The sequence below is a fragment of the Pundamilia nyererei genome, unplaced genomic scaffold, assembly GCF_000239375.1.
Source record: "Pundamilia nyererei isolate P.nyererei 1_Seehausen unplaced genomic scaffold, PunNye1.0 scaffold00058, whole genome shotgun sequence".
Taxonomy (NCBI): domain Eukaryota; kingdom Metazoa; phylum Chordata; class Actinopteri; order Cichliformes; family Cichlidae; genus Pundamilia; species Pundamilia nyererei.
This window is the reverse complement of record NW_005187459.1, coordinates 942,245-953,781: the sequence shown is the minus strand read 5'-3', so window position 1 is coordinate 953,781 and position 11,537 is coordinate 942,245. Positions and strand designations below refer to the sequence as shown.

Genomic DNA, 11,537 nt, shown 5'->3' with positions numbered 1-11,537 from the left:
TCTCACAGTTGAAGTGTACCTCTGGTGCAAATTACTGACCTCTGTCATCATTTTAAGTTGGGGAACTTGCACAATCGGTGGCTGACTAAATACTTTTTTGCCCCACTGTATTTGTATACACGTTATATTTTTGTCTTCTGTTGTTAATAAATTAATAAATTATGGGGTGTAGTGTAGAATTTTGAGGTGAAAAAATAATTGCATCCACTTTGGAAAAAGGCCGTAACAGGACAAAATGTGGAACAAGTGAAGCACTGTCAATACATTCCAGTTGCACTGTATACGAGACTTAGACAAATGTAGACAAAGTCCACATATTGGCACTGTGAAACTGACTGACATGGCATTAAGGATGAGTTATTTTATTTTTAAGATATTTTCTGAATGTTTATTTGCAACAGTGATGCATTTAAGCACAAACACTGCAATAAACTGAGGTCATTTCTCAAGAAATAATGTACATTTCAAGCTTTGCCTTGAATATGGACATGCCTGATCTGCTGCTGATAAATTGTTTGTGGCTGGTTCAGCTTTTTTTAATGGTGCATAAACCAATCTAATTCATTTGGAAGTGCCAGAAACATTCACCTTTGCAGATATTAGACAAACTTCAGTTCAGTGTTTCTGAGGGTCCTGTGTGCTTTTCTTCACCATTTATCTCACGACTAAACTTCTTGTTCTTCTTTTTATATATCAACTGTGTGCGTGTGATGTCCTGGCGCATGGCTATTTCAGAGCGCTGACGGATGGGCCCGTCAACAGCTCTGATGCTTCGTGACTCACTCACTCCGTCCACTCCACTTGTTCCATCAAACTATGTGTGTCCAGCAGCGTGATGCTTCTCACCTCCCGAAGCCTGTTTCACAGTTGTACCATATCAGAGAGCCAGAGTTGTTCACGACCAAACTTTGTGTGTGAAATGTGAACGGTAGGAGTTTTTATTTTAAGAGTGGGATTGAGGCCAGGGATTGCTAAGTGAAAGAAGTGGTTTTTTGTTCTCTAACTTGAGGTAAGAAAAAGTAGCAACGTCATCAGAATGAGAAGTGGTGACGCTGCAAGCATTAAAATATGTTTGCAACAACAACAGCTTTTTAAAGCATCAAATGCAAGCACAGAAATGAGCCCTTTCATTGTTATATGTTGTTTATTGGATATTTATTACTGATGCATCATGTAGCATACTGTATGTTGTACAGTTCTTGGGAGCTTGGACAGAAAGACTTCTTTAAGTTTCTTGAATACATTTTTACATTTGATGGGGTGAGACAGTAGTTTCACCCGAAACCTCTGCTGATAACGAACCACGCCTTTTTCACACTTTGGTTCATGTGATAAGGCACATGATTAATAGTGAGTCAAAGAGCAACTTAAAGGACTGTCCGTCTTTTGGTTTTAGAACCAATGAAGCCTCTTAAATAAGAGGTGAAACATCTTTAAGAAACTTGAAGAAGTGCAGTTGCTTTCTATCCAAGCTCCTTAGACTACCATGACCTGGATGCACACTTAAACAGACATTAGCAGTAGTATTATAACACTGGATCTGATCAAAGGTGCCTATTTATCTGCAGCATATTCATAAACCCATAAAATATTTTATAAACTGCTTGATTTTGTGTAAAATCTCAGTCTGTACAGCAGCCACAATGATCACATTAGAGACATTTAAATGTAGCATAAAATCCAACCCCCTTAATTCATGCATCCAAATCATTGAATTCAGGGGTTTCAATCACTTCCATGGCCACATGTGTTTAAAATCAAGCACTCAGGCATGCAGACTGCTTCTACAAACATTTGTCTAAGAATGGGTCGGTCTTAGGAGCTCAGTGAATTCCAGTGTGGTGTCGTGATAGGATGCCACCTGTGCACCAAGTCTAATTGTGAAATTTCCTCACTACTAAATATTCCATAGTCAACTGTTAGTGTTATTATAACAAAGTGGAAGCAATTGGAAATGACGGAAATGGCAAGTGGAAAGTTTGGTAGAGGGGGGGGGGGATTATGTTGTGTTTTTATTCTTTTTAGAAGTTGCACTTGACCCTTAACTAAGGGGTCAACTCTTCAGCATACCAAGAAATTTTAGACAACTTCATGGTCCCAGCTTTATGAGTTTGGGAAAGTCTCCTTCCTGTTCTAATATGACTGTGCACCAGTGCACAAAGCAAGGTCCATAAAGACATAGATGATCAAGTCTGGTGTTAAAAAACTTGACTGGCCTGCACATTCAGCCCAACTTTGGGATGAGCTAGAACAGAGATGTGAGCCAGGCCTTCCTGTCCAACATCAGTGTCTGACCTCACAAATGCACTTCCCATAAGAATAGTCAAAAATTCCCATAAACACTCCTAAACCTTGTGGTAAGCTTTCCCAGAAGAGTTGAAGCTGTTATAGCTGCAAAGGGTGGGTTGACATCATATTAAAGCCTTTGGATTAAGAATGGGATGTTCCTCAAGTTCGTATGCGTGCTTCTCCCGTTGGAGAAGAGGTGGGCATGGTCAGGCAGATTCAGTCTCCTCTTGCATCACCTGTAAATGCGAGAAAAGCTTAATCCTTAAGCTCAAGTTCAATAACCTTACTGTCAAACATGTAATCTTAAACTGTCCCTAGATCTAGGTGGCAAGAATAAACAAAAAACTCCCACCTGAGTTACAGCTAAATATATTATTCACACCTCTGCCTTACTCTGACTTGTTTGAGTGTTTCCTGTGTAAAAGAGCCTGCAGGCATGTGGTTTGTTTTTAATATACTGCATTTGGGATTTGATAATAATCAAATGTTTGCATGTTAACAGCTTTATAAAGACTTAATCCAACGTCTGTGCACATTTATCAGCTCAGCTGCAGGCTGGTTAGCTGCTACTTTCCACTTATATTGCTTAGACAAAGTCTCCACTTTCAAATCTTTTCTTTTAAAGATTTGAACAGATTTGTGGCAGCCTTGTTTTTTTTATGTGGCCATGTGGTATTTATATATGTTTCTGTGTGTCTGTGTTTATAGTTGAACTTAAATGAATTGAGCGAAACATGAAGAAGCTCGAAGGCTTTCAGGTTGGACTTATTTCCAGCGATATCAGCCCCCTGTAGTATGTCTCACATCGCTTGCCAGATTTCCATCTTTCTTTTTTTCATCACGTTGCTCAACATTTCCAGCTCTGTTATCTCACATACCTTCTTACCAATCTGTTTCCTGCTTGCCGTCATATTCCCGAGGAAGTGCTATATTTGCAGGGATAAATCAATGTCATGTGCTTTTTGGGAAAGGTTAGGTCACCTGATATGGGTAACGCTGCCAGCAATGGTGCTGGTACGTGCGTGAACTCACCGTCTCCTTACAACTGCAAGATGGCACTTTTAGTATTACATCAGAAAGATCTTGTGCTGATTCAGGAGTTTATGTTGAAATGGCTGACCTGTTCTTTTCTTGAGTACCAAACGAATAAGTTGCCACACATACAAAAATTTGGATTGTTACAGGAAGGGAAAAATGTGCTTCTTGTAGGATTTGATGCAGCATGATATGGGAGGAAGAGTAGTGTTATGATAGATGAGTCTGTTGTGAAAGAGAGATGAAGTGTGTAGTTGGCTTGATTTCTGTGAATGGAGTCTGCTAAAGCACCACATGTAAGCATTTCTGTGTGTTACACCTGCTGCTGCATTGTAAATGCTTCAGCTAGTGTACTCCTAAATGTTGGCATGTCGCCACAAGAGTCAAAGTATGAACAATGTGACGCTCGCTGAATAAACTGTGACAAAACAAGAATTTCCATTTGCTCCGGTGCTGTCAGAAAATGGGAAATGTCATTCTGTAGTAACACAGTATTTCCAAAGGCTGGCAAAACTCAGGACATCTGTGATAAAGTTTTAAATAACCTGAGCTGTCGTGTGAGTCTTCGCACAATTAATAGACACGTTATCATTTAGTCTACAACTGTCTGAGATTCTTGGGAAAGAAGAAGAAAGGAAGGAAGGAAATCAAATGGAGTAGTGTTAAAAATAACATTTAGTGTCTGCAGCGTGGAGGTTAATGAGTCAGATTTTGTGTCTGGAGGTGTCTGGTTCACTGGGTATTTCCCAAAGATGTGCTGTTGGATAATATTACAGCAAAACATTTAACCTACGGAATTTATTCAGGCCAAGGGTTTGGAAAAGATAAAGAAGTGTGACTGAACTTGTTTATCAATTTTAGAATGTGATTAAGACTTGGAAATGTACCAAATGATTAGAAAGACAGAAAAAATAAATAAAAATGCTTACTTGCTTTTGGCAAAAAATATTTGGTTTTGCTTTACCTTGACTTCTGACACCCACGTATTATGAACTCTGCACGAGTTTGGCAGAGCAGCAAAACCACAAACTCCACTCACTCTCCATTAATCAGGGTGGCAGCTGCTCAAAGTGCACCCAAGCTCGTGCTTTAATGCAAAGCAGGATTGCAGCAGACAAATAATAAAGCTCTTTATAGGCAGGCGTTGAGGTACGATTGCAAAGGTTTAAACAGGAAAGTAGCTTTAGAAACTTTGTGGTTTACACATCCTGAGACAGACCTGGATTTCTTTACCAGCACCCTTTTTGGTCATTCCTGTGCACTGTTACACACTCACTAAAGATCTTTTTCCTTTAACTAACGTGCTCTACACACTTGCCTGTATACCACGCTGTGTTATTTTCTTAGTTTCATTATCAAGGCTCATTGTTTTTGTGAGTAATGGCTCTGTCTTCGAATGTCAAATGTGCACCATGTGTGTTCATGTAGTGAGTGACATTTCTGGCTGCCTCCCTGCAGGCACAAAGGAACCCGGCTGAAAGCCTACACCTGCAAAGGGAGTGCTACCTCTGTTTTAACCACAGACGTCCAGGACCCTCGTGTTTTATAATAATCCGTCTGGTCATGGACTCAGTTCTGCTTTATTAACTCCACATGTCTCCCCTAAAAATTTGTCATCTGCGTTAAGAGTGACTCTGACGCACAGTCGGCCCCGACCTGCCGTCAGATGCGAGGCATAAATCACAGCAGAGAACCAAATTAGAATCTAAAAAAAGGAACAGAGCGGGGCATTTTGGTGAGCCTCCAATAACTCAGCCGCTTTTTATAGGTCGAACAGTTGAGCTGGCATCGTGCAAAACCAAAACTGAGCCTAAGCTGATGTTGAAGATAAAAACATGACATGCAATAAGAGACAATGAGGACGGCTTGGTGTGTTAAGATAAGGTGCTTTTAAAGCAGTTTGAAGATTTACCAGAAAACAATAGCAGTGTTTGGGGGTGACAGCGCTGTTTACATCCATTTTCAAATTGTGGCACAACTTCTCAGCTGTATCTGCAATATATAAAAGGAGATGCATAACTCAACACTGCTATAAAGTGAAAGAGGGCAAAAAGCAACTCCTTGTAGTGGCAACAGTTTGTTTGTAGCCTTTTAAAACGATAACTGCACGTCCCTATAAGTAGAAATGTCCAGTTAGATGTAGTTTCTGTTGCCCACAGTAGAGGGAAGCATTAGGATGAGGCTTTCAGAACTTTCTGGAACCACCTTTAGAAATATTTCAGCACAATTTTGTTCACGGTTGTTCACAGGAATGAATAAAGAAAACAAAAATGGTCTTTCAGGGTAGCTATTGTGCAAATACCCTGCAGGACCGACTGTTTTATTTGTGCAACAAACTTCCTTAACCACATTTTTTTTTACCTTCGTGTTGAACTTTTCTAAGAAAAGGTATGCTGCAGCTGCAGCTGTACCTTTGAGAGCCAAAAGGGTAAAGGGTGAAAAACAAGGTGAAAGAAGTGCAGTGAAACTGTGGTGCCAACTCTCCAAAAAACACCTTCAGATGTAGTTTTGTTTATGACACAACAAGGAAACTGAAGTAGAAACTTGACAACTGAAAAGCAAGTCGTCAGATTAAATTGAAAACAACAGAAATTACCTTAAACATCCCCTGAATTATACTGCTATACTATAGTTTTTCCCTTAAAAAACATAAATCCCCTAAAAATATGTATGTGTCCTCTGTAAGTAGTGTACTTTATTGAATAGGTAGATCATACGCAATACAGGCTTCAAGTTTCCATATGACAGAGCCTAAAGAAGCCTATTTACAAACTAAAAGTGAAGTCAGAGATTCTGCTCATTAACATGCACGTTAAAATCAGATATGAGGTTGGCACAAACTTTCCACTTTCATTCTCCACAGCAAACATGAGATCTTAGTTTTCAGTGGAAGAGTTCAAAAACATTTAATCTCCAGATGTTCAATTGAGACTTTTTTTTGTTTGGTTCTTTGTTTGTAGGCTGCAGGACTCCAATGTCAGCATTCCCTTTGTGAGGCTATGCTCAGACTAGGTTTTTCCAGGGATTTGCATAAAAATATTTTTAAATCAGTTCAGTTAAATCAGTTAAATCAATGCTCAGTCAATTCTTAACACTTCTGCAAAAACACTGCAGGCTTATGTGATCTACTCATCAGTAATATCACTTTAATAAAGATATTAGTACATGCAAGCAGTGTATATGCGCCACGTAAGAATGCCCAGGTTAAATAAGTGCTCCCACAAGATTAGAAAGATTACTTTAATTACTACGTTTAAGTTTTTTCCTTCCTCTTTCTTGTGAATACTAGTTAATGCTCATATTTTTTGTAGTCATTTTTATTTTCATTCATCAAGTGCAATCATATAATCTAAGAGATACGAAACAGGAAGGAAAGGCTGAGGTATGTCAAATTACACAAGACTGAGAATCAGTGGCAATACGTCTTATGGACTGATAAATCCAAATTTGACGTCTTTGGATCAAATCATTGTTGACGTGTGTTGAAGACGTCAGCAGAGAGGTGCAACAGTGAGCGTCTACAGCCATCTATAAATCACAGGGCAGGTCTGTCAGTCAAAAGTTCAGACTGTGCTGAATAAAATGTGAATATTGTGTTTCACTCTTGTTAGAATTGCACAAACTCAATTTCAGTTTTTGCCTTTTAAAGTGCATTTCCATTTATATTTGTGTGTTTCAATAAAACAGTGCACATATGTGCTGTTTTTCCAGAAAAATATAAAGAAATGGGAGCTCCTTCAAGATTTTTTCACAGTAGTTTATATCTTATTTATATTCAAATGAAAAACAACAGAAGGAAAGGGGAATGTTAGAGGCCTTAATGGTCACAAATAATACATTTTCATATGCACTGAACTGGTAAGTCATAATTAAACCATGCATGAATTGCTTTCATATCTTTGGGCCTCTAAAAATGTCTTAAATCAGGGATGTCAAACTGATTTTACATTGTGGGCCACATACTTTGATCTTAAGTGGGCCAGACTAGTGAAACTCACGTTCTGTCAGAGTAAACACAAATTGAATCTAAAGATCTTAGAACGGAAGAAGCTTCTCGGATGAGAGGTGAAACCTCTTCAAGAAACTTGAAGAAGGCCAATCAAGTTTCTTAGATTACCATGACCTGGATGACTGAGAACCTTCACAGACATGCAAATGGAATCCTTAAGATATCCTAATATGAGAAAAACAAGTGTGATTTTAACAGCAGGTTACAGTTTTCTACCTGAAAAAGAAATGCTCCTGCAGTACATCTGTCAGCACAACTATATGGACTTAAAATATAAGAAATAAATGAAAGATAGAAGGTTCTGTAATTTGACCAGACTGCCCTGTAATTATATAAAAATGTGTTGTTGTTTTTTTTGTTAATTTCCAAAAAAAAGCAGATGGTGCTATAAAAATCTAACTTTACCTTTTAATTGTATTATTCTATTATTATATCTAGTAATTATATTGCTTAATTACTCAGGCCAGTCTGAATGGCCATGGGTGGGGTCGTTATTAATGGGAAAAGCTGTAAAACGTACTAAAATAAAGTTAAAAGTCCGAAGTTTGTGATCTCTTTCACGTTGTTCAAAGCCATCAAGTAGGCGGGACTGAAGCCTTTGCACAGGCAGTCTCTGCCCCCCTGGGCCTTATGTTTGACAACCCCTGTCTTAATTTAACAATGACTATGAAAATCTCTTTGTGTGGGACTTGTTAGCGCTGCACGTACTGATATGGTTGATAAAAACTGTCACATTGCAACATAACCTTTTTATTAAAGGCTATAAATAACTTACTACTTAGACTGGTAGTCTATATTTTTGTTGTTGGCAGTGCCAAACACCCGCAGCTAAGATGAGTGCGGTGTGTTTACAGTCACAATTTTATTTATTGACTCGTTTATTGCCGTGGCAGACGTGTATTTACCCGGGAGTGCTTATCTCTTTCTCTCCGTGTGTCCCCCGGGCTGAAACTTTCCTCTCCGCAGTCTGTGTATGTTTTCTTGTTGCTATGGGCGGGGCCTCAGTCGTCCTCCTATTTTCATCCATGCTTACGTCTGACGCAGCAGTTCCGCATTCCTGAGCGAGTTCAGTACTTAAACGGGCTGATGCAACGACCTCACTTAGTCCCAAAACCCCACATCCGACTCCTGACTCCCACACGGTCCTCCTAATACTGCGGATTTTTTTGGACCTACAACAGGTAAGTGTGTTAGCGAAGCGTCGAGATATGTGCTGCCGTTGCCTCCTAGTCTTTGTTTCTGTGTTCGTATTTAGCTAAAATGCCAGGCTTCGTGTTTTTGCATTTTTCTCACACTTTTTTTACTACGTTGTAGACATTTACCACAGTGCATTTTTTCCTCGGTATGTATTACAAATTCCCGTGAGACATTTATGTACGTATTCCTATATTAAAACCTACTGTCACTCAGCTGCTCGAGAAAGTCCTAGTTTCCTTACAGTTTTAAAGTTTTCCGTGCTCCTACCGCAGAAGTCAATTTGTTGCGTCCGCAACCATTAAGCCCGTTGTTGTTACAACTGTTGTAGCAACTGTCGCTTTATAGCTCGTTATTTACAGCCTCGTTAGCTAAATTATAGCCCGCTTGTGTCAGGGTGTATTTTCATCTCGGGATTCTTCCTTTCTGTGTTGCTAAACTCAAGCGTCGGTTAGCTTTCTGAAGACAGTTATGCAACGGCTTACACTCATTGAGAGTTTCAAAGTTAACCGCTAGCTACGCTAGCCTGTTACAGCGAGCTACATGGCTCTGCAAGGCTGTACCCTTTCACTTTCAGCAAACATGTGTCTGAAAAGTTTTTGTACAGTCATTCTGTGCATTGGCGTTAAAATCGGACTCTTAGTCCAGTCCAGCTTCTCCATGCAAAAATTTTGCAGGGAGCTGTAAGATAAGACGTGCAGGTCAGGTCTGCAGAATTAACACCCATTATTTATTTTATTCCTGTTTGGTTTGTCAGCCCCAAAGTTATTACATTATAATAACATAAAACAGAAACAAAACGGGGGAAACGTGTCGGATCCTTAAAAACTGTCTTTAACATGACATTTTAACAACAAAATAAGGGGTCCACTGGAGATTGTAAAACTTTCCAAACAAAGTTGCATCAATTTAAGACAAATCTAGATGCGATTTATCAGAGATGCTCTCTTGAGAAGAAAATATCTTGGTGCTGTTAGCTCACCGTGAAATATAAGTAATGCAAATGAAGTGTGAGATTTCTTTGGGAGCATGGGAGTACAGCCAAGAATGTGTGTTCCTATTGGCTTACATTTGTAGTCTTTGCTTTGGCCCCCAAATGCTTGAGTATAGTTTTCTGGGAGCTGAGAGGAAACTCTGTTTGTGTGTAGGGGGGTGGGGGTTGTGTGTGTGTGCACGCGCGTGGTGCTTAGATGTATATTTGCATATCAGATAAACATACTCCAACCCTTGACTTTTTTTTTTTTTTTTACTACAGCGACTGTTTGTTTTCCTCTTGCTGATGGTGTGAGCTACTGAAAAACACGCCCTTATCAACTTCTTATAAAAAGATTTACTGTATATGTAACTGTATCCAGGCCAGCTTATCTGCCCTTGTTGACCTCAAGGTTAGAGGCCAATCGTGGAATTGGAAAAATGATTGGTAGGGGATGGTTGTCACTTGCAAGTTCATAGGTTCAGCTTTTTCCTATATGGAGGTGCATACCGTTCAGCGGGTGCAGCGTACAGCTATATGCCACGCAGGGGAAACTATTCGTGTGTGCTCTTTATATACTGTATGCTTCCTTTGTGTCTGTGTCTGTGTTTGTGTGGGTCTAAGTGAATGAGCATGTTGCAGAGGGTTTAAATGCCCCAGCGCCTGCCTGGGCACATCCGTAGGATGGTTTCTGCATAAATGGAACGCTGCAGTGGATTAATGGGGAAGGGCTGGCGAGCCGACAGGCAGCGCGGGGCCGACGGGGCTGTGAGGCTGGACGTGGGCGCACAGAGTTTATTTTAAGTAAAAATGCCTTCCAGTGTGTCTCTGGAGAGCTAGAATTGCCAAGCTGCACCTCAGTACACTCAATAGACAGCAGACGCATTGCAGGCGAGCGAGCCAACTATGCAACAGCCAGGCTCAGTGGTGCTAATACTAAAATGCTGGGGGAGCAGCCATTCACTGCTATGGGTATCACATTATCAGTATCACATTGTAGTCCCCCATAAGCCTTTCCACATGGTTTGTAAAAACCTTTTTGCCAAGGAGACTAGATGCAAACTGTGGAAGCAAACAGCCACATGTCCAAAGGTGTTACTGAGAGAAACACTGGTGTTTCTTATAAAAGGACCCTTTAGAAAAAAAAAAAAGATTAATGGAACCCTTTGTGTTAAATGTGGAGCTAAACATAAACCTTTTAGCTTCTAGTCTTTGAGAGGAATAAAAGCACTGAACGGCTTGTTTGATCGCTCCAGTGTCTGCACTGTACAAGTGTATGCTTGACATGAGGCGGATGAGGAAACACTAGAGGACAAAGTATGAAACCTCATTAAAGTGACAACCACAAGTTACATAAGAACTGAGATTGTTTCAACAGGCAGCATTAAATCTAATTTTCTGGACTTGGTTGGCCAATATCATGTTGTCAGAGATTGCACAGGACTTGTCTTGGATTTGTCATAGATGTGAAATCCATACGTTTAAAAAGGCTTTTGCCAGCATTTTGCATTTTGACTCCTTTAATCCGTGTCTGAGCCAAGCCTAAGCTTTGTGCCATGCACAGTCTAATCTTGACTTACAGCATGGAGGAAAAATAGTAACGTTATAATAACTCGACCAGGACCACCCAGATGCAGAATATAGATGTGCGACTGTTTTTAATGGCACGAAGCAGACCAAGCAGGAACACAGCCAAAGATCACATACTAATGTTTGAATGATGGCAGCCACAGCCTGCATGCTTTGTGCATATCTGCAGGTGTTTAGTGTTTGGATTTGCCTGGAAAAAATGTCGTTCTCAGGTCACAGTCTGCAATAAAATGCAGCAGTTAAATGGGCTTCTCTTGTGTAATTTCAACAAAAGATAAGCTCTGCATGTGCTGCACTCCATCCCACTCACTCCAAACTGTAAAGGAAAAGTATTGCTATTACTAGCTGTGGACTGAATTGCTTTGGGAGTATTAAGTCAATTCCATAAGAGGAATTTCTGGTAAAGTTAATTTTGTCTCGGCAGCTATTTAACCCACAAGAATACCC

The 11,537-nt window shown here is 40.0% G+C and overlaps 1 protein-coding gene across 1 annotated transcript in view; it reads left to right on the top strand.

Annotated features, from left to right (window-relative positions):
- Positions 1-8,366: 8,366 nt before the first annotated feature.
- The window catches only part of jdp2b (Jun dimerization protein 2b), a 9,426-nt gene continuing 6,255 nt past the window's right edge, over positions 8,367-11,537 (top strand). The window contains exon 1 of the mRNA XM_005734373.1: positions 8,367-8,514. The gene's annotated coding sequence lies outside the window, so the exon portion shown is untranslated. The remainder of the gene's footprint in view (positions 8,515-11,537) is intronic.